The sequence below is a fragment of the Dendrobates tinctorius genome, unplaced genomic scaffold (assembly GCF_039654945.1).
Source record: "Dendrobates tinctorius isolate UK_male_01 unplaced genomic scaffold, ASM3965494v1 ptg000063l, whole genome shotgun sequence".
Taxonomy (NCBI): Eukaryota; Metazoa; Chordata; class Amphibia; order Anura; family Dendrobatidae; genus Dendrobates; species Dendrobates tinctorius.
The window spans coordinates 22,354,108-22,378,467 of record NW_027361731.1 but is presented as its reverse complement, the minus strand read 5'-3'; the positions used below and the strand labels follow the sequence as shown (position 1 = coordinate 22,378,467).

Genomic DNA, 24,360 nt, shown 5'->3' with positions numbered 1-24,360 from the left:
TGTTCCCGAGTGGGATCAGCAGCCACAACCCTGGAGTGGCACCGGGCAGCTACCTGCCGCACAAGCCTGACCTCACCATCAGAGGCTCCAGTGAAGACCAAGGAAGCTGCCGTAGTTACGCCCCTTCCAGGGTAGTCTGGTTTGTGGCACAGTGGGGCCACAACCCCCCGGCTCGCGCCATTCAGCCAAGGCACGAGCGTGACACTCCCCTTGAGCCAGTGGTCTGTCTGTTTGGAGTATGGGATGAGGAGACATGGGGTCAATATGTTGGGATTTTCTTACGGGAAACGCTATTTATGGCACGAAAGGTACTGGCATTACGGTGGATGGGAGGCTCATCTCCCTCTCTCGGGACCTGGATCAATTTAGTGAATTCGATTATCCCATATGTACGCACGTAATATCAAAACAGAGGATGCCCGGGTAAATTTGAGAAGATTTGGGAGAGGTGGGACTCCTCTCACCTTACTTTGTAGAGTGGAGATGTCACATAATAAATAGTTAATTGTGTGGAAGTAGGCTGCGGAATAGCTTTTGTTTTTTTGTAGATGTAGGTATGGTTTAGAAGTTAGATAGATCTCATCACTTCAGTAATAACATAAGGCCAATGTGATTTAATTGACATTATGTTTTGTTTTATCTTGTATACAACTGGTATGCCCATTTTGCCTTACATTTTAATGTCATGTGGAACATATGTATATTTTGTACTATGCTTAACATTATGTACAAGTATGTATGTTGTATACCCTGTTTATGGTTTAATAAACGAATTTGAAAAAAAACAACAATATCCCTCACCTGTCCAAAATTGAAAGAATCCAAAGTGTCCCACGCCGGAATCCATCTGTGCGATATTTGCTTATCAGCATCAGCGGTGACCTGAGGCGACCACTCACGTTAAAAAGCTAGGTAGAATGACTCATTGCACCGGGATTTCTCAAGCTGAACTGCAATGATCTCACTGAGGTCATCACAGTTCATAGGCCTGCTCTCGCTGCAGGGAGTCATTTTCCTCTGCTCTTCAGCAGGAGTGGTTGCCTCATAACCCTGCATCAAACTCCATCGCACCCAAAAGAACTACAAATATTGGCTGGTGACCTTTATCCACCCCCCAATTCCTCAAGATGATTGAACCATCATTGTAAATAAGCCCCTGTACTTTGTGTCACTCCCACCACACTGTAGATTGTAAGCTCTTATGGGCAGGGTCGTCAATATCTTTGCATTAATTATTGTATTATCGCTAACTTTGTTATGACTGTTGTATATGAACTGTTGAATTGTAAAGTGCTGTGGAATATGTTGGCGCTATATAAAGATTATTATGAGCAAATGTCGCACAGATGGGATTACAGCATTGGCAATTCCATTCTTTCAACCAAATCCTTTTTCCCCCACTGTATTTGATGTAAAGCTGGTAGTTCATCTACCACGTACAGTAGATTCACAGTGTGATGCGACAGAATAGAACAGATATATATTTAGAGGTCAGTCACACATAATTAGTACAGTGTGTACTAATTGCATGGGTTTAATTTTCATAACCCGCAGAGGTAAAGAAGATGGCTTGGGGCTGATGTTTATAGCCTGGGAAAGGGGTAATGCCCAAGAAGCTTCCCAGGCTATAAATATCAGCTCTCGGTTGAAGACTTAACCTTTACTGGTTATTATAATGGGGACCACCCCAAAAAATGACGTATGGACGCCCTGTAACTGGTAACCAGCAAAGGCTAGGCAGACAGCTGTGGGCTGATATTATTAGCCTGGGAAGGGGCCATGTCTATTGGCCCCATCCTGGATTAAAAACATCAGCTCTCAGCCACCCCAGAAAATACTCATCCACAGGATGCGCCAAATCTGGTACTTAATCTGGCTCTTCTCACTTGCCCTGGTGTGGAGGCAAGTGGGTTGATGGTTGTGGGGGGGGGGGGGGGGGTCGATGAGACCTTTGCATTGTCAGGTGACATCAAGCCCAGAGGTTAGTATATACACACAGATACTAGATATGCATGGAGAGGATTAAGAGAGGTCACCAATTATAAAAGCCACCCCACTATAGTGAACCCCAGCAGAAGTCTGTCAGCAGAGTTAAATGAATTCTACTGCAGATTTGAGGCAAGCTCTACACACAGTGGCTATTCATCTCTAAGCTCCTCAGTCTGTTCATATAAAGATCATTCATTGTGCAACACCCAAGTAGTGATCTCCGAGGCAGAGGTGATACGCATCCTGAAGGGACTTAAGGTCAAAAAGGCACCTGGCCCTGATGGTGTATCTCCAATGTGTCTGAAAGTATGTGCTACCCAGCTTGCCCCTATACTGACAAATATATACAATGTGTCACTGAAAGAGTGCATTGTACCTCAGTGTTGGAAAAATTCCACAATTATCCCTGTCCCCAAGAAAGTGGGATCCTCTGAGTTGAACGACTATAGACCAGTAGCACTCACATCTGTAGCTATGAAAGTCTTCGAAAGAATTATGATGTCCCACCTGATAAAATTCACGCAGAAGCTATGGGACCCGCTTCAGTTTGCCTATAAGGAGAATCGTTCGGCAAACGACACTGTCAATCTGGCACTGAAGTACATTTAGGATCATAGAGATGAACTGCACTCATATGTCCGGATTATTTTCATGGACTTTAGCTCAGCGTTCAATACCATTGATCCGAATTTACTTCATAAGAAAATGGTAGCTCTTGGAGTCCCTCTCAACTTATGCTTGTGGATTTATAACTTCCTGACAGCCAGGATACAGAGTGTAAAAGTTGGACCATTCACTTCGGACACCTTGGTCACAAACATCGGGGCACCTCAGGGGTTTGTTTTGTCCCCGTTACTGTTTTCTCTCTATACGAATAATTGCATCTCTTCAGCAGACTCAGTAAAAATCTTGAAATTTGCCGATGATATGACACTGATTGGTCTCATCAGGGGAAATGCTGAAGACTTGTATCGGAGTGAGGTGAAAAGAATATGTGACTGGTGTAAAGCCAATAATCTTGTACTCAACACTAAAAAAACTGCTGAGATGGTTGTGGATTTTAGGAAAGATCAACATGAGATACTTCCAATCTACATCCATGACGAAGTGGTTCTTAGGGTCACAGAGACCAAATTCCTTGGTGTTATCATCTCTCATGATCTTAAATGGGGGAAAAACGTGGATGCTGTTATAAGAAAAGCACAACAGAGGAAGTTCTTCCTGCGTCAGCTGAAAAGATATGGTTTGTCTAAGAATCTGCTGATCTTATTCTTTAATGCTGTCATCAGATCTGTGATTTGTTCCTCTCTGATAGTCTGGTATGGGGGAGCCACTGCGCATGACAAACTCCGCTTACAAAGGACTTTCAGAACAGCAGAGAGAATTATAGGTTCCCCCCTGCCTAAAATCCAGGATCTTTATGATAAGAGTATTCGATCCCACGCATTGAAAATTTAATCCGATCCCTCTCACCCGGGACACTCCTCATTCCAACTACTCCCTTCAGGACGTCGCTTCAGAGTCCCCAAATGCAGCACCAACCGCCATATGAACAGCTTCTATCCACTCTCTGTTCAACAATTAAATCGTCATGTGTAGACTATATACTGTATCTATCCAACCAGTCCCTCATAACCAAATTAATGCCAAAGAAGAGATCCCACAATAAACTTCAATTAAAAAGTATATATTTTTATTAACAAAATTCTAAAAACAATGTGAATAAGCAGCAAGATAGCCATGATAGAGAACACCTAATTGAAAAATAATAAAAAATGGGCTATAACATTATGCAGGGTATAGCACAGATCCCAACACATGAATAAAGGGATATTTAATGTAAATCCATTGTAATAAACAATAAACAGTGAGGAATTCCAAGTGGAGAATAATCCCCTAATACAATAGTTAGACCACCCTTATTAAATCCATGCTGCATAAGTAAAGTACACCATACACATACTATGAAACAACCCTAACAATGGTAATTAGCCACAAGAAGAGATGAACCGTTACCAGAGCTCCATTATTAAGGACCATGAATCAGTCCATAAATAAACCCAAATAGGAAAGATAAAGGAGCCAAAATAATATCTACCTGTGGCACAGAATCAAAATGTGTCCCCACACCTTGGAGACACCTTTTGATTCTGTGCCACAGGTAGATATTATTTTGGCTCCTTTATCTTTCCTATTTGGGTTTATTTATGGACTGATTCATGGTCCTTAATAATGGAGCTCTGGTAACGGTTCATCTCTTCTTGTGGCTAATTACCATTGTTAGGGTTGTTTCATAGTATGTGTATGGTGTACTTTACTTATGCAGCATGGATTTAATAAGGGTGGTCTAACTATTGTATTAGGGGATTATTCTCCACTTGGAATTCCTCACTGTTTATTGTTTATTACAATGGATTTACATTAAATATCCCTTTATTCATGTGTTGGGATCTGTGCTATACCCTGCATAATGTTATAGCCCATTTTTTATTATTTTTCAATTAGGTGTTCTCTATCATGGCTATCTTGCTGCTTATTCACATTGTTTTTAGAATTTTGTTAATAAAAATATATACTTTTTAATTGAAGTTTATTGTGGGATCTCTTCTTTGCCCTTCATTTGGTTATGAGGGACTGGTTGGATATATATGGTTGAAGTGCCCTGTTTACTTTTTGGGACTATTGGTTGTTATATATACTGTATCTGTCTTGTTAGATATTACTTGTTGTATCTGTTGTTATATATTATGTTGCCTCTTTGCCACAAAGAATTCCTTGTATATATGTAATATGTACTTGGCGATAATAAATTTGATTGATTGATTGTAATGGAGAGATGTCCCCATTACTAATCCCATAGTCAAATTGTATATAAAAAATGCCTTTGTATTTGTAAAAACAGACCAAGAATTAAATCCTTTAATTGAAAGAATGACACAGACTCCTTTAACAAACCAAAATTAAACCATACTCACCTCATTGCCCAGTCCACTGAAGCCAGTGTCCCCTGTAACAGAATTAAAATAAACAACCGTATTCCTCACCTGTCCACTAACATAATAATCAATTTATGCCACGTGGCATCTTCCTCTGCTACATCCAGACTGCATTGTTGCAGGATGCGACCGTACAGCATGCCATCCAGCAGAGAAACTGAGCTGCATGTGCTTGCTCAGCTCAGTGTCTTACAGTGAGCTCCTTTCACTTCACTGACGTCACCACGAGCGTGAGAAAGTTCTCAGGCTTGTGGTAACATCAGTGAGGTGAAGAGAGTTCACTGAGAAACACTGAGTTGAGCAAGCACACACAGTTCAGTGTCTCTGCTGGATGGCAACCTGCCATGTAGATGTAGCACAGATAAACCCTTCATGGTACAAGTGGATTATTATCTTCTCTGCGGACAGGTGAGGAATTTTGTTGTTTATTATATTAATTCTGTTACAGGAGACATTGCCCGCAGCTGTCTGCCAAGCCTTTGCTAGTTATTAATTATTGGGGGACTTTAAGTCATTTTTGAGGGGACTCCCATTTTAATAACCAGGAAAGGCTAAGTATACAGATATGAACTGACATTAGTATCCTGGGAAGTTCCATGTGTATTACCCCTTTCCCAGGATATAAACATCTGCCCCCAGCTGTCTGCTTTCTCTCTGCTGGTTAATTAATTGTCGGTGGACCCCACTCCATTTTTTTTCAGAAAATAAATTAGTAAGTAATAAAATACATGTCGAGTAAGCTGCACACACTGTACTAATTCTATGTGTGACTGACATCTGCATATATACTGTATCTATTCTGTTGGGTCATGCTGTGATTTTACTGTATGCGGCAGATGAATTGTCGGCTTTTTCAAAGGACATGGGTGTGTAAAATTCAGACACCACCCGTATGGTCCAAGTGCCGTTTGATTTTTTCTCGCAGCCATTTATTTGCATTGGCGAGTCTCGTCAGAGATACAAGGACAGTTGCAGAATGCTCATAGAATAACACTGATCAGAGTGCGGTCTGATTTTATCGGATTGCACTCGTCCATTTTCCTCGCAGATGAGTATGAGCCCTTAATGTGACTATAATGTGATTTTTATTTTATTCTTAATTTTACTCTATGTAGACAGCGGACTCTGAATACAACTCTCGACATTGTCCCCTGCCCCCGCTGATTGCAGGCAGAGCAGAGGACAATGATGTGAGCCGTCTTCAACACCCAGCACCGGGGATCAGCGCAAACAGTACTGCTGATTCACAGGCGCCGGTACGTGTGATACTGGTGCGGCACATGGTTGCCACAAGTATGAAACACAGACACATATCTCTGGGCCAGACAAAATTGTTGGCACTTAGCCAAAATTTGCTTTCGGTCATGACTGTATCTATAATGTAGTGTTGGATGTATCCTTCTGTCCCAAGCAGGTATAGACTGAGCTTGTACAGTGTGGCCATAGTCAGAAGGACGCATCCAACGATATTAGAGGCGATAGGGACGACGACGAGAATGGAGGAGTGGGGTGCTGGAGATTGCTATAGGCTCTGACAAAATACGTGAGGACTTACTGTGAGCTCCGGTGAGGCTGGTAGAGGAGTATTGGGCCGGAGTCAGCCCCTGTACATGGCGCGATCCTCTGGCACTATTTTATTGAAGACAAATTCACACACAGTGTCATAAACAAAATGGCGCAGGATAGCACGGTATGACCATGCGCTGACTTTGACGCCATTTTATTTAAATATTTAATGCAGACAACGGGCAGCAGGGGAAAGTTTTGTTTATTGCTTTTTTTGCTTGTTTGTTTGTTTGTATAGAACAACAGCGGCACATGCAGGATGGGGGAGCATATACCAGGATGGGGGAGAATATACCAGGAACATTTTATTTTTCTTTAAATTCTGTGGAAACATGGTTGAAAAGCAATGTCTGACTTTCATTTGTTAATTTTCATAGATTTTTCAATTATTACTTTTGTCAGATTCAAGGTATTTCTGTGACCATTGCGGTTTTTTTTTTTTTTCTTCATTAAACGAGGGGAACCAACAGTTTTGACCACGTGTGTAATTACAGCAGAATCTGTGACTTCTCTGCATTTAGTGGTCACTACTCACCTGGGTAGTCATATGTAGGAATCTCCTCTTTACACCGCCCATCACCCTTCACATATGTCTCTGTAGTATTAATATGGGTCAGATCTTCACCCTGAAACAAATATTGTAAAAGTCACAGACAGATGGAGAAGTCCCATCTATGATCAGCTCTAATCCTGCCATCTCCACCGCTCTCATTACACAAGTGTAAAACATATAATACTGGTGGATAAAACAAGACTGAGCACAAGACCTTCACAGCCGTCTACACATCATAGGGGAGATCTCATGACACCTTCTCTCCATCTACCTGATGATCCTGAGGAGCATTGGGATCTTCTTGGTTACAGTCCTGTGGAAGAAGAGGACAGGGACATCTCTCTGGTGTTGTCCTCTTACTGGATAGATCTGGAGGAAACACATACAGGGACTGAATTCTTTCTTTACATACAGATAATTATAGGCCGTGTGAATTTAGTCCTGTCTATTACCTGGTGATGTGAGGGGCTGGGGAACCTCCATCATGACGTCCTTGTACAGATCTTTGTGTCCTTCTAAATACTCCCACTCCTCCATGGAGAAATAGACGGAGACATCCTGACACCGTATAGGAACCTGACACATACAATGATACCGTCATCCCCCCGATCCCTTCATAGTGTTACTGAATAATGTCCCAGCATTCCCAGCAGTGTCACCTCTCCAGTCAGCAGCTCAATCATCTTATAGGTGAGTTCTAGGATCTTCTTGTCATTGATGTCCTCATGTATCAGGGGGTGAGGTGTAGGCCCCGTGATTCGGCTCAGGGTTCTTCCCCATCCCTCAGACACAGGCTCCTGACAGCGCTCACTAGAGGTCTTCTTCACTACTGTGTAATCCTGGTTATGGAGAGACATTAATAAATCTCACTACAGACATTTCCAGAGTCCTCACCTCTCCAGTTCTGTCCATCTGTTATTCCCATAGATACGAATGATCTAATGTGACGTCATCAGAATCTCTCACCTCTCCAGTAAGCTGGAAGAGGATCTCTAGGGTGAGGTGTAATATTCTCTCCGCCATCTTGTCCGTAGCCATTCGTTAAAATTTAAAGTAAATCTTCTAAAAGATAATTATACTGATTGTATCTGCCAGGATCCTAAATGGAAGGAAGATCAGCTGATGAAGAATCTACTGAACAAACATTGTCCTTTCCATACACAACTGACAACTTGTGTTACTGGACAGAATACTCAACTCTCATTCTTTTGCAGCCACACAGTGGTACACCTTGTAAATGAGGGCCAGAAACAGCATGTGCTCCAGTAGATGGTAAGCGTTGCAATAAGTGTCCTCTCCTCCTCTTACTCCACCTTAACATGACACACAGTAGAGGGCTCAGAGTTGGCACCAGAATAACCCTAGTTTGTCCCAAAACCTTAACTCTCCAACCGCCCAACCCACCCAGAGTACCAATCGTATAATTGAATGCATGGGTGAATGGGGCAGGGTCTGTGGCAGGGCTTGGACCAGCATTTCTAGCCTAAACATTGATCATTAACAGGTGGATGAGTGACAGGTGTAGGCCTGATGCTCTGAGAGCCCTGCCAAATTCAGGCAACAAACATGTGGAAGACCCAACATTTCCAAAAATTAGGGGCAGACACCACTCAAGGGTCATCAATTTCCCCCAGAGTAGAAATTGTTTAATGAGGCTCTGACACACTTTCCACTACAGGCAAGCCACCAGATGAAGACACAACTTAAGAATCTCCATATTTCCAAAAACTGTTAGCAACATTAGCAACAGCAGGCACAGATCCACGACAAAGGTGTCACATACTACAATAATGCAAAAACAATAATAAATTTTATTTTTATAGCGCCGACATATTCCGCAGCACTTTACATTTCAGAGGGGACTTGCACAGACAATAGACATTACAGCATAACAATAATCACATAGATCATAACAGATGCCAAGAGAAATGAGGGCCCTGCTCGCAAGCTTACAGTCTATGAGGAAAGAGGTAGACACGAAAGGTGGGTGGTAACAGTTGCCCTGATTGTAAGGACCAGCCATAATGTTAAGTGTTTGACAGTACAGACACAGAGGGCTAATGGATGCATAAAGCATGTGGGAACATGATGCGGGAAATCTGGTTATGGTAAAACTTTTGGCTGTGCCACACAGGGATAGATTAGGTTAATGTGTTGAGGCGATAGGCCAGTCTGAATAAATGCGTTTTCAGGGCACGCTTAAAATTGTGGGGATTGGGGACTAATCGTATTGACCTGGGAAGTGCATTCCAAAGAATTGGCGCGGCACGTGTAAAGTCTTGGAGACGGGAGTGGGAGGTTCTGACTATTGAGGATACTAACCTCAGGTCATCAGCAGAACGGAGGGCGCGGGTAGGGTGGTATACTGAAACAAGGGAGGAGATGTAGGGTGGTGCTGAGCCATGGAGGGCTTTGTGGGTGAGGGTAATAAGTTTATACTGAATTCTGGAGTGGATGGGTAGCCAGTGTAATGACTGGCACAAGGTAGAGGCATCGGTGTAACGATTGGTGAGGAATATGATCCTGGCTGCAGCATTCAAGACAGATTGGAGAGGGGAGAGTTTGGTAAGAGGGAGACAGATTAGAAGAGACTTACAATAGTCGAGACGAGAATGAATAAGAGAAACAGTAAGAGTTTTTGCAGAGTCAAAAGTAAGAAAAGGTCGAATTCTAGAAATGTTTAGAATGTCTAGAAAACAACGCAGCCTACTGAAAACTACACCATTACCCAGTCTGCGAATGGGTTGCAAAAGTCATTGGAGATCCATGACTTGCTCATCTTCATGAAAGGTAGGCCACGCATCCATTAATGAAGACCAAAATGCAAAAGGGTCCAAATTTTCCCTGATAGAAATTGCTTATGCCACTTACACTGCTGATGCTAATGTTCTTGCATGTTCCCAGGGTTGGAACTCTGTAATTCTGACGCTCTAATTGTGCATGACGGCTGTCTTGGGGAAAAGCACTCTTAATTTTGTGTACATGCATGTTTCAATACTCCAGCAGCATATGCGCATCCAATTACAGGGGGAAAACATCTGGCAAAATGTACTCTTGTATCGAACAGCGTGGCAACCCAGTAGTCAACACTATTTCTAATCCGAAAAATATGGGCATCATGTTGTAGATAGAGCAGCAACAATACGCTCATATGTGGGGCGCTTCCATGAGGTCCGAGTACATGGTGTAATGGTGACAGGGTGACACACAGGCTTGCTTCCTATATACTCTCCCGCCAACCACAGATAACAGAGAGGGGATCATTATTCTCTTCTCCTGACTGTTGCATGCCCATCACCTCTTCTTCCTTTATTTGTTCCTCGGCTCCTGTACCTTCACTAACAGTTTATCAGGTACCATGATCCACCCCTCGATCGCTGTAATCCACCCTCCCATGGCAGCCACTTGTGCGACAACAGTCTGGAAATTTGAGATATTGATATCACTTCCACATCTTCCTTTGGGACCACCAGAACCTCCCGCAGACTATTTAAAGTGTGCTTCAGCATGTAGATGACCGGAATAGTGATGCTGATGATGGCATAGTCAGCGAAAACCATCTTAATAGCCACTTCAAAACTGTGCAGAAGGGTGCAAAGGTCCTTCATCTGTGCTCACTATGTAAGCATGAGGATGTGAGCCCTGCAAGGCATGTGCACCATTATCGCACAGCCCATTCCCTGCATCCAGTTTGTGTGGAGAATGCCATTGTTCATACTCGGCCTAGATAGCTGTCCACAATTCTTTACCTGTGTGACTGTGGGTCGCCCTCCCAGGGCTGTGGGGTACTCGGTACCGGGCCGATAACTCAGAGGGGAAGGTGTCACAGCGGCGGTGACCCGGTCCGTGGCCCTGGGCGCCCAAGTGAAAGGGAGGTTGAATGGTGGAATGTAGTTGAATAGTTCATGACGCCACCTGTGGTGGTCAGCAAGGGAGGTGTTAAGCCGACGCCGCATGCAGATCCTCTGGGACTGATGGTATGGTGCAGCAAAGATGTTAAAGCTCCCCACAGGTGAAGCTGTAGTCCCAGGGCAGTGTAGATGTAGAGGCCAAGGGGAGGGGTAGGTGAGGAAGTGTCAGGCAGCGAGATGTTGAGGTGCGAGGTGTGTTGGCGCAGAAATAAGTGGAGGACACCAGGGCATGTAGTTCCAAAGCTTTACTCACAGTCCGTTGTACACATAAGTGCCTGCCTCCGTGCCGTGTCCTCCGGGTCAGGGACTCAGTCAACCTCCAGGCCAGATGGAATACTCCTTTCCAACACTCCGCCAACATGTGCCTTTTCTGAATGTCTCCTCTTATAGCGCCTATAAATGAAGTACTCTCAGTACTGAATTACACTGGGGTTCCTCCTGTCCAATGTTCTTATGAACTCTCCTTGTACGGCAGACAGCTGTAGCCTGCTTTGGGGACTCCTTGCTACCTAGTCCCGGCTCACTTCTCTGATGCTGTTGTGCCCCCAAGTCTGATGTGGGAATAAAGCATTGTTAACTTCTATTCCTCCGGTGTCTGCTGCAGGACCATTACTATCCATACAACCTTCTAACCCACGTCCTCTGTTACTCCTCACGTTCCGTACTAATCCTTTCTTTCTATGGAAAATCAGGTTTTCTTTCTATGTCTCTTTTTTGTGCCAGCAGACCCAGGTCACTGTGGCCTGCAGCCGCACTTCCTTCATCCATCCCACTCGCAGGGATCTTCTCTGTCTCACACTCTGTCCTTCTGCATCCTCACTCACTGAATGACTGGATCACCGAATCACTGCATGACTGAATGACCAAATCCTAAACTCTTCCAGCTCTCTTAATATAAACTAAGCTCCACCCACCTCCCAGCACGTTTCGTGTTCCAAGCAGGGAGCCACCAATGGGCGCTTTGCTGTACTCCAAGCAGGGAGCCGCCGAAGGTGCTTTGCTACACTACTTTGTGGTGTGGGGTGCAGATGTTAGAGTGTGGTCGGGAGTCTCCACCTTACCTGTATGGTGGGGCACCACACCTCAGGAGGAGGTGCAGTACATCTGTGGCGACTGAGCCTCAGGGGCGCCACAACTGCGATTTCCAAGACATATTAAAATAAACACTGCCCGTTTCTGGCGAGACCTGGCTGCGCAGTACGGAGGAAGGGGAATTCTCTCTTCAATGTTGGAATGCGTGTCTCATTAAGAGAGAGGTTGAAGGTGCAGGTGGAGGTCCTACAAGAGGAGGAGGAGGCAAGAGCAGTGGAGGAAGTATTAGATACAGAGGTTTGTCCCACAAGCCTTGGTTATGCCAAGAATTGGTGTCTATTGACAAATTGGCGTCTAGTGGTTTATTTCTCCATCCCCTGGTCTGTAGTGGTTTAGTTATCCAGCTCTAGGTGTTTTCCAACCCTGTTGTCTAGTAGTTTAGTTTTCCATCCTCTGCTGTGTAGTGGTTTACTTCTCCATCCCAAAACGCACGGCAAGCCTTGGGGATTCCAAGACTTACAGAGCAGCCCCTTCCACGCCTGTCCCCACAGCCACCCAGGAGTCAGTAGTGAAATGCAGACTGGCAGACATTGATATTTTTCAAGGAACGGCTGATGTTGTCTGTGACATGGTGTCGTAGTGCAGGCAAAGCTTTTTTATATAAGTAATGGCAACAGAGCAACTTGTACTGTGTGACTGCGATGGCCATCAGGTTTCGGAAAAGGACTGCATACACCAGGCGGCAAAGCAGCATTTCCATTGCAAACGGATTGGAGATGGTGAAGTTCAAGCTGTTAGCTTTGCCTTGTGTAGGAGGAAACCATTTTTTACGTGACCACAACTGCGGGACCAAGGGCTTCCTCCAGTGCAGAGAGGGTGGAGTATGGAGAACACAAGAAACTCCCGGACTGTGAATGAGGTGCAGACAGAGATGTTATGATGTATTGAGAAAGATGTGATGCGTTTGGTCACTGAGATCTGTCAAGAACAGCAGGCATGTCCACTTCCGTAACAGCTGATGGGCTGTCACTCACCGCAACCGTAGTGGGTAAACAAGTGGAGGTTCTGAGGCCTGAGACGTGTGAGAACATTTACCACAGTGAAGGAGGTGGAAGAAGCAGCAGATACTGTTGATGGGGGCGGACGGTGGGTGGAGGGGAACACTAGGCCACATTTTAGAGCAGTGAGTTTTAACAGGCCAGATTAACCCCGGGTATATTCTGGGTGGGGGATTAAAGTGGCCTAGGCCACTTATACCCCTCTGGGCCAGAATATAATCTGGGTATATTATGGCCAAGGTCAAACCATACCCCGTTCGATGTCTCTGCCCCTTGTGCACTAATTGGGCCCCTGTGTGCTGCCTGGAGCCCCGGTGTTCTGCCTGGGGCCCCCGTGATCTGCCTGGAAACCCATTCACTGTCTCTGCACCCCGTGTGCTGCCTGAGGCCCCCCTCCACCCGCAGAGCCACACTCCACTTAGAGAATAATGGAGCCTCCAGCACCAACCTCCACCCGCAGAGCCGCACTCCAAATAGAGAATAATGCAGGCTCCATCACCGGCCTCCACCTGCAGAGCCGCACTCCAAATAGAGAATAATGGAGCCTCCATCACCGACCTCCACCCGCACTCCACATAGAGAATAATGGAGCCTCCAGCACCGATCTCCACCGGCAGAGCCGCACTCCACATATAGAATAATGGAGCCTCCGGCACCGACCTCCACATAGAGAATAATGGAGCCTCCGGCACCGACCTCCACCCGCAGAGCTGCACTTCACATAGAGAATAATGGAGCCTCCAGCACCGACCTCCACCCGCAGAGCCGCACTCCATATAGAGAATGGAGCCTCCAGCACCGACCACCCGCAGAGCCACACTCCACATAGAGAATAATGGAGCCTCCAGCACTGACCTCCACCCGCAGAGCCGCACTTCACATAGAGAATAATGGAGCCTCCAGCACCGACCTCCACCCGCAGAGCCGCACTCCACATAGAGAATAATGGAGCCTCCGGCACCGACCTCCACCCGCAGAGCCACACTCCACATAGAGAATAATGGAGCCTCCGGCACCGACCTCCACCGGCAGAGCCGCACTCCACATAGAGAATATTGGCGCCTCCGGCACCGACCTCCACCCGCAGAGCCACACTCCACATAGAGAATAATGGAGCCTCCGGCACCGACCTCCACCCGCAGAGCCGCACTCCACATAGAGAATAATGGAGCCTCCGGCACCGACCTCCACCCGCAGAGCCGCACTCCACATAGAGAATAATGGAGCCTCCGGCACCGACCTCCACCCGCAGAGCCGCACGCCACATAGAGAATAATGGAGCCTCCAGCAACGACCACCACCCGCAGAGCCACACTCCACATACAGAATAATGGAGCCTCCAGCAGCGACCTCCACCCGCAGAGCCGCACTCCACATAGAGAATAATGGAGCCTCCAGCACCAACCTCCACCCGCAGAGCGGCACTTCACAGAGAATAATGGAGCCTCCGGCACCGACCTCCACCCGCAGAGCCGCACTCCACATAGAGAATAATGGAACCTCCAGCACCGACCTCTACCCGCAGAGCCGCACTCCACATAGAGAATAATGGAGCCTCCAGCACCGACCTCCACCCGCACTCCACATAGAGAATAATGGAGCCTCCGGCCCGACCTCCACCCGCAGAGCCGCACTCCACATAGAGAATAATAGAGCCTCCAGCACCGACCTCCACCCGCAGAGCCGCACTCCACATAGAGAATAATGGAGCCTCCGGCACCGACCTCCACCCGCAGAGCCGCACTCCACATAGAAAATAATGGAGCCTCCTGCACCGACCTCCACCCGCAGAGCCGCACTCCACATAGAGAATAATGGAGCCTCCGGCAACGACCTCCACCCGCAGAGCCGCACTCCACATAGAGAATAATGGAGCCTCCAGCACCGACCTCCACCCGCAGAGCCGCACTCCACATAGAGAATAATGGATCCTCCAGCACCGACCTCCACCCGCAGAGCCGCACTCCACATAGAGAATAATGGAGCATCCAGCACTGACCTCCACCCACAGAGCCGCTCTCCACATAGAGGATAATGGAGCCTCCAGCACCAACCTCCACCCGCAGAGCCACACTCCACATAGAGAATAATGGAGCCTCCAGCACCGACCTCCACCCGCAGAGCCGCACTCCACATAGAGAATAATGGAGCCTCCGGCACCGACCTCCACCCGCAGAGCCACACTCCACATAGAGAATAATGGAGCCTCCAGCACCGACCTCCACCCGCACTCCACATAGAGAATAATGGAGCCTCCAGCACCGACCTCCACCCGCAGAGCCGCACTCCACATAGAGAATAATGGAGCCTCCAGCACCGACCTCCACCCACAGAGCCGCACTCCACAGAGAATAATGGAGCCTCCAGCACCGACCTCCACCCGCAGAGCCACACTCCACATAGAGAATAATGGAGCCTCCGGCACTGACTTCCACCCGCAGAGCCGCACTCCACATAGAGAATAATGGAGCCTCCGGCACCGACCTCCACCCGCAGAGCCGCACTCCACATAGAGAATAATGGAGCCTCCGGCACCGACCTCCACCCGCAGAGCCGCACTCCACATAGAGAATAATGTAGCCTCCGGCACCGACCTCCACCCGCAGAGCCGCACTCCACATAGAGAATAATGGAGCCTCTAGCACTGACCTCCACCAGCAGAGCCGCACTCCACATAGAGAATAATGGAGCCTCCGGCACCGACCTCCACCCGCAGAGCCTCACTCCACATAAAGAATAATGGAGCCTCCGGCACCGATCTCCACCCGCAGAGCCACACTCCACATAGAGAATAATGGGGCCTCCAGCACCGACCTCCACCCGCAGAGCCGCACTCCACATAGAGAATAATGGGGCCTCCAGCACCGACCTCCACCCGCAGAGCCGCACTCCACATAGAGAATAATGGAGCCTCCAGCACCGACCTCCACCCACAGAGCCGCACTCCACATAGAGGATAATGGAGCCTCCAGCACCAACCTCCACCCACAGAGCCACACTCCACATAGAGAATAATGGAGCCTCCAGCACCGAACTCCACCCGCAGAGCCGCACTCCACATAGAGAATAATGGAGCCTCCGGCACCGACCTCCACCCGCACTCCACATAGAGAATAATGGAGCCTCCGGCACCGACCTCCACCCACAGAGCCACACTCCACATAGAGAATAATGGAGCCTCCAGCACCGACCTCCACCCGCACTCCACATAGAGAATAATGGAGCCTCCAGCACCGACCTCCACCCGCAGAGCCGCACTCCACATAGAGAATAATGGAGCCTCCAGCACCGACCTCCACCCGCAGAGCCACACTCCACATAGAGAATAATGGAGCCTCCAGCACCGACCTCCACCCGCAGAGCCGCACTCCACATAGAGAATAATGGAGCCTCCGGCACCGACCTCCACCCGCAGAGCCACACTCCACATAGAGAATAATGGAGCCTCCAGCACCGACCTCCACCCGCACTCCACATAGAGAATAATGGAGCCTCCAGCACCGACCTCCACCCGCAGAGCCGCACTCCACATAGAGAATAATGGAGCCTCCAGCACCGACCTCCACCCACAGAGCCGCACTCCACAGAGAATCATGGAGCCTCCAGCACCGACCTCCACCCGCAGATCCGTACTCCACATAGAGAATAATGGAGCCTCCAGCACCGACCTCCACCCGCAGAGCCACACTCCACATAGAGAATAATGGAGCCTCCAGCACCGATCTCCACCCGCAGAGCCACACTCCACATAGAGAATAATGGAGCCTCCGGCACCGACCTCCACCCGCAGATCCATACTCCACATAGAGAATAATGGAGCCTCAGGCACCGACTTCCACCCGCAGAGCCGCACTCCACATAGAGAATAATGGAGCCTCCGGCACCGACCTCCACCCGCAGAGCCGCACTCCACATAGAGAATAATGGAGCCTCCGGCACCGACCTCCACCCGCAGAGCCGCACTCCACATAGAGAATAATGTAGCCTCCGGCACCGACCTCCACCCGCAGAGCCGCACTCCACATAGAGAATAATGGAGCCTCCCGCACCGACCTCCACCCGCAGAGCCGCACTCCACATAGAGAATAATGGAGCCTCCGGCACCGACCTCCACCCGCAGAGCCGCACTCCACATAGAGAATAATGGAGCCTCCAGCACCGACCTCCACCCGCAGAGCCGCACTCCACATAGAGAATAATGGAGCCTCCAGCACCGACCTCCACCCGCAGAGCCGCACTCCACATAGAGAATAATGGAGCCTCCGGCACCGACCTCCACCCGCAGAGCCGCACTCCACATAGAGAATAATGGAGCCTCTAGCACCGACCTCCACCCGCAGAGCCTCACTCCACATAGAGAATAATGGAGCCTCCGGCACCGACCTCCACCCGCAGAGCCACACTCCACATAGAGAATAATGGAGCCTCCAGCACCGACCTCCACCCACAGAGCCACACTCCACATAGAGAATAATGGGGCCTCCAGCACCGACCTCCACCCGCAGAGCCGCACTCCACATAGAGAATAATGGAGCCTCCGGCACCGACCTCCACCCGCAGAGCCGCACTCCACATAGAGAATAATGGATCCTCCAGCACCGACCTCCACCCGCAGAGCCGCACTCCACATAGAGAATAATGGAGCCTCCAGCACTGACCTCCACCCACAGAGCCGCTCTCCACATAAAGGATAATGGAGCCTCCAGCACCAACCTCCACCTGCAGAGCCGCACTCCAAATAGAGAATAATGGAGCCTCCATCACCGACCTCCACCCGCACTCCACATAGAGAATAATGGAGCCTCCAGCACCGACCTCCACCCGCAGAGCCGCACTCCACATATAGAATAATGGAGCCTCCGGCACCAACCTCCACATAGAGAATAATGGAGCCTCCGGCACCGACCTCCACCCGCAGAGCTGCACTTCACATAGAGAATAATGGAGCCTCCAGCACCGACCTCCACCCGCAGAGCCGCACTCCATATAGAGAATAATGGAGCCTCCAGCACCGACCACCCGCAGAGCCACACTCCACATAGAGAATAATGGAGCCTCCAGCACTGACCTCCACCCGCAGAGCCGCACTCCACAGAGAATAATGGAGCCTCCAGCACCGACCTCCACCCGCAGAGCCGCACTCCACATAGAGAATAATGGAGCCTCCGGCACCGACCTCCACCCGCAGAGCCACACTCCACATAGAGAATAATGGAGCCTCCGGCACCGACCTCCACCCGCAGAGCCGCACTCCACATAGAGAATAATGGAGCCTCCGGCACCGACCTCCATCCGCAGAGCCACACTCCACATAGAGAATAATGGAGCCTCCGGCACCGACCTCCACCCGCAGAGCCGCACTCCACATAGAGAATAATGGAGCCTCCGGCACCGACCTCCACCCGCAGAGCCGCACGCCACATAGAGAATAATGGAGCCTCCAGCAACGACCACCACCCGCAGAGCCACACTCCACATACAGAATAATGGAGCCTCCAGCAGCGACCTCCACCCGCAGAGCCGCACTCCACATAGAGAATAATGGAGCCTCCAGCACCAACCTCCACCCGCAGAGCGGCACTTCACAGAGAATAATGGAGCCTCCGGCACCGACCTCCACCCGCAGAGCCGCACTCCAAATAGAGAATAATGCAGGCTCCAGCACCGGCCTCCACCTGCAGAGCCGCACTCCAAATAGAGAATAATGGAGCCTCCATCACCGACCTCCACCCGCACTCCACATAGAGAATAATGGAGCCTCCAGCACCGACCTCCACCCGCAGAGCCGCACTCCAAATAGAGAATAATGGAGCCTCCAGCACCGACCTCCACCCGCAGAGCCGCACTCCACATAGAGAATAATGGAGCCTCCGGCACAGACCTCCACATAGAGAATAATGGAGCCTCCGGCACCGACCTCCACCCGCAGAGCTGCACTTCACATAGAGAATAATGGAGCCTCCAGCACCGACCTCCACCCGCAGAGCCGCACTCCACATAGAGAATAATGGAGCCTCCGGCACCGACCTCCAACCGCAGAGCCGCACTCCACATAGAGAATAATGGAACCTCCAGCACCGACCTCCACCCGCAGAGCCGCACTCCATATAGAGAATAATGGAGCCTCCAGCACCGACCACCCGCAGAGCCGCACTCCACATAGAGAATAATGGAGCCTCCGGCACCGACCTCCACCCGCAGAGCCACACTCCACATAGAGAATAATGGAGCCTCCGGCAACGACCTCCACCCGCAGAGCCACACTCCACATAGAGAATAATGGAGCCTCCAGCACCGACCTCCACCCGCAGAGCCGCACTCCACATAGAGAATAATGGAGCCTCCGGCACCGACCTCCACCCGCAGAGCCACACTCCACATAGAGAATAATGGAGCCTCCAGCAACGACCTCCACCCGCAGAGCCACACTCCACATAGAGAATAATGGAGCCTCCAGCACCGACCTCCACCCGCAGAGCCGCACTCCACATAGAGAATAATGGAGCCTCCGGCACCGACCTCCACCCGCAGAGCCGCACTCCACATAGAGAATAATGGAACCTCCAGCACCGACCTCCACCCGCAGAGCCGCACTCCACATAGAGAATAATGGAGCCTCCAGCACCGACCTCCACCCGCACTCCACATAGAGAATAATGGAGCCTCCGGCCCGACCTCCACCCGCAGAGCCGCACTCCACATAGAGAATAATGGAGCCTCCAGCACCGACCTCCACCCGCAGAGCCGCACTCCACATAGAGAATAATGGAGCCTCCGGCACCGACCTCCACCCGCAGAGCCGCACTCCACATAGAAAATAATGGAGCCTCCTGCACCGACCTCCACCCGCAGAGCCGCACTCCACATAGAGAATAATGGAGCCTCCGGCAACGACCTCCACCCGCAGAGCCGCACTCCACATAGAGAATAATGGAGCCTCCAGCACCGACCTCCACCCGCAGAGCCGCACTCCACATAGAGAATAATGGAGCCTCCGGCACCGACCTCCACCCGCAGAGCCTCACTCCACATAGAGAATAATGGAGCCTCCGGCACCGATCTCCACCCGCAGAGCCACACTCCACATAGAGAATAATGGAGCCTCCAGCACCGACCTCCACCCGCAGAGCCACACTCCACATAGAGAATAATGGGGCCTCCAGCACCGACCTCCACCCGCAGAGCCGCACTCCACATAGAGAATAATGGGGCCTCCAGCACCGACCTCCACCCGCAGAGCCGCACTCCACATAGAGAATAATGGAGCCTCCAGCACCGACCTCCACCCACAGAGCCGCACTCCACATAGAGGATAATGGAGCCTCCAGCACCAACCTCCACCCGCAGAGCCACACTCCACATAGAGAATAATGGAGCCTCCAGCACCGACCTCCACCCGCAGAGCCGCACTCCACATAGAGAATAATGGAGCCTCCGGCACCGACCTCCACCCGCACTCCACATAGAGAATAATGGAGCCTCCAGCACCGACCTCCACCCGCAGAGCCGCACTCCACATAGAAAATAATGGAGCCTCCAGCACCGACCTCCACCCACAGAGCCGCACTCCACAGAGAATAATGGAGCCTCCAGCACCGACCTCCACCCGCAGATCCGTACTCCACATAGAGAATAATGGAGCCTCCAGCACCGACCTCCACCCGCAGAGCCACACTCCACATAGAGAATAATGGAGCCTCCGGCACCGACCTCCACCCGCAGATCCATACTCCACATAGAGAATAATGGAGCCTCCGGCACCGACTTCCACCCGCAGAGCCGCACTCCACATAGAGAATAATGGAGCCTCCGGCACCGACCTCCACCCGCAAAGCCGCACTCCACATAGAGAATAATGGAGCCTCCGGCACCGACCTCCACCCGCAGAGCCGCACTCCACATACAGAATAATGGAGCCTCCGGCACCGACCTCCACCCGCAGAGCCGCACTCCAGATAGAGAATAATGGAGCCTCTAGCACTGACCTCCACCCGCAGAGCCGCACTCCACATAGAGAATAATGGAGCCTCCAGCACCGACCTCCACCCGCAGAGCCGCTCTCCACATAGAGAATAATGGAGCCTCCAGCACCGACCTCCACCCGCAGAGCCGCACTCCACATAGAGAATAATGGAGCCTCTAGCACCGACCTCCACCCGCAGAGCCGCACTCCACATAGAGAATAATGGAGCCTCCGGCACCGACCTCCACCCGCAGAGCCGCACTCCACATAGAGAATAATGGAGCCTCCAGCACCGACCTCCACCCGCAGAGCCGCACTCCACATAGAGAATAATGGAGCCTCCAGCACCGACCTCCACCCGCAGAGCCGCACTCCACATAGAGAATAATGGGGCCTCCGGCACCGACCTCCACTCGCAGAGCCGCACTCCACATAGAGAATAATGGAGCCTCCAGCACCGACCTCCACCCGCAGAGTCGCACTCCACATAGAGAATAATGGAGCCTCCAGCACCGACCTCCACCCGCAGAGCCGCACTCCACATAGAGAATAATGGAGCCTCCAGCACCGACCTCCACCCGCAGAGCCGCACTCCACATAGAGAATAATGGAGCCTCCAGCACCGACCTCCACCCGCAGAGCCGCACTCCACATAGAGAATAATGGAGCCTCCGGCACCGACCTCCACCCGCAGAGCCGCACTCCACATAGAGAATAATGGAGCCTCTAGCACCGACCTCCACCCGCAGAGTCTCACTCCACATAGAGAATAATGGAGCCTCCAGCACTGACCTCCACCCACAGAGCCGCTCTCCACATAGAGGATAATGGAGCCTCCAGCACCAACCTCCACCCGCAGAGCCACACTCCACATAGATAATAATGGAGCCTCCAGCACCGACCTCCACCCGCAGAGCCGCACTCCACATAGAGAATAATGGAGCCTCCGGCACCGACCTCCACCCGCAGAGCCACACTCCACATAGAGAATAATGGAGCCTCCAGCACCGACCTCCACCCGCAGAGCCGCACTCCACATAGAGAATAATGGAGCCTCCGGCACCGACCTCCACCCGCAGAGCCACACTCCACATAGAGAATAATGGAGCCTCCAGCACCGACCTCCACCCGCACTCCACATAGAGAATAATGGAGCCTCCAGCACCGACCTCCACCCGCAGAGCCGCACTCCACATAGAGAATAATGGAGCCTCCAGCACCGACCTCCACCCACAGAGCCGCACTCCACAGAGAATAATGGAGCCTCCAGCACCGACCTCCACCCGCAGAGCCACACTCCACATAGAGAATAATGGAGCCTCCAGCACCGACCTCCACCCGCAGAGCCACACTCCACATAGAGAATAATGGAGCCTCCAGCACCGACCTCCACCCGCAGAGCCACACTCCACATAGAGAATAATGGAGCCTCCGGCACCGACCTCCACCCGCAGATCCATACTCCACATAGAGAATAATGGAGCCTCCGGCACCGACTTCCACCCGCAGAGCCGCACTCCACATAGAGAATAATGGAGCCTCCGGCACCGACCTCCACCCGCAGAGCCGCACTCCACATAGAGAATAATGGAGCCTCCAGCACCGACCTCCACCCGCAGAGCCGCACTCCACATAGAGAATAATGGAGCCTCCAGCACCGACCTCCACCCGCAGAGCCGCACTCCACATAGAGAATAATGGGGCCTCCGGCACCGACCTCCACTCGCAGAGCCGCACTCCACATAGAGAATAATGGAGCCTCCAGCACCGACCTCCACCCGCAGAGGCGCACTCCACATAGAGAATAATGGAGCCTCCAGCACCGACCTCCACCCGCAGAGCCGCACTCCACATAGAGAATAATGGAGCCTCCAGCACCGACCTCCACCCGCAGAGCCGCACTCCACATAGAGAATAATGGAGCCTCCAGCACCGACCTCCACCCGCAGAGCCGCACTCCACATAGAGAATAATGGAGCCTCCAGCACCGACCTCCACCCGCAGAGCCGCACTCCACATAGAGAATAATGGAGCCTCCAGCACCGACCTCCACCCGCAGAGCCGCACTCCACATAGAGAATAATGGAGCCTCCGGCACCGACCTCCACCCGCAGAGCCACACTCCACATAGAGAATAATGGAGCCTCCAGCACCGACCTCCACCCGCACTCAACATAGAGAATAATGGAGCCTCCAGCACCGACCTCCACCCGCAGAGCCGCACTCCACATAGAGAATAATGGAGCCTCCGGCACCGACCTCCACCCGCAGAGCCGCACTCCACATAGAGAATAATGGAGCCTCTAGCACCGACCTCCACCCGCAGAGTCTCACTCCACATAGAGAATAATGGAGCCTCCGGCACCGACCTCCACCCGCAGAGCCACACTCCACAAAGAGAATAATGGAGCCTCCAGCACCGACCTCCACCCGCAGAGCCACACTCCACATAGAGAATAATGGGGCCTCCAGCACCGACCTCCACCTGCAGAGCCGCACTCCACATAGAGAATAATGGAGCCTCCGGCACCGACCTCCACCCGCAGAGCCGCACTCCACATAGAGAATAATGGATCCTCCAGCACCGACCTCCACCCGCAGAGCCGCACTCCACATAGAGAATGGAGCATCCAGCACTGACCTCCACCCACAGAGCCGCACTCCACATAGAGAATAATGGAGCCTCCAGCACCGACCTCCACCCGCAGAGCCGCACTCCACATAGAGAATAATGGAGCCTCCGGCACCGACCTCCACCCACAGAGCCACACTCCACATAGAGAATGGAGCCTCCAGCACCGACCTCCACCCGCACTCCACATAGAGAATAATGGAGCCTCCAGCACCGACCTCCACCCACAGAACCGCACTCCACAGAGAATAATGGAGCCTCCAGCACCGACCTCCACCCGCAGAGCCACACTCCACATAGAGAATAATGGAGCCTCCGGCACCGACCTCCACCCGCAGATCCATACTCCACATAGAGAATAATGGAGCCTCCGGCACCGACTTCCACCCGCAGAGCCGCACTCCACATAGAGAATAATGTAGCCTCCGGCACCGACCTCCACCCGCAGAGCTGCACTCCACATAGAGAATAATGGAGCCTCCAGCACCGACCTCCACCCGCAGAGCCGCACTCCACATAGAGAATAATGGAGCCTCTAGCACTGACCTCCACCCGCAGAGCCGCACTCCACATAGAGAATAATGGAGCCTCCAGCACCGACCTCCACCCGCAGAGCCGCACTCCACATAGAGAATAATGGAGCCTCCGGCACCGACCTCC

At 51.1% G+C, this 24,360-nt stretch overlaps 1 pseudogene; it reads right to left on the bottom strand.

Annotated features, from left to right (window-relative positions):
* The window catches only part of LOC141094359 (uncharacterized), a 108,667-nt pseudogene extending 94,616 nt beyond the window's left edge, over positions 1 to 14,051 (bottom strand).
* Between the last annotated feature and the right edge of the window lie 10,309 nt (positions 14,052 to 24,360).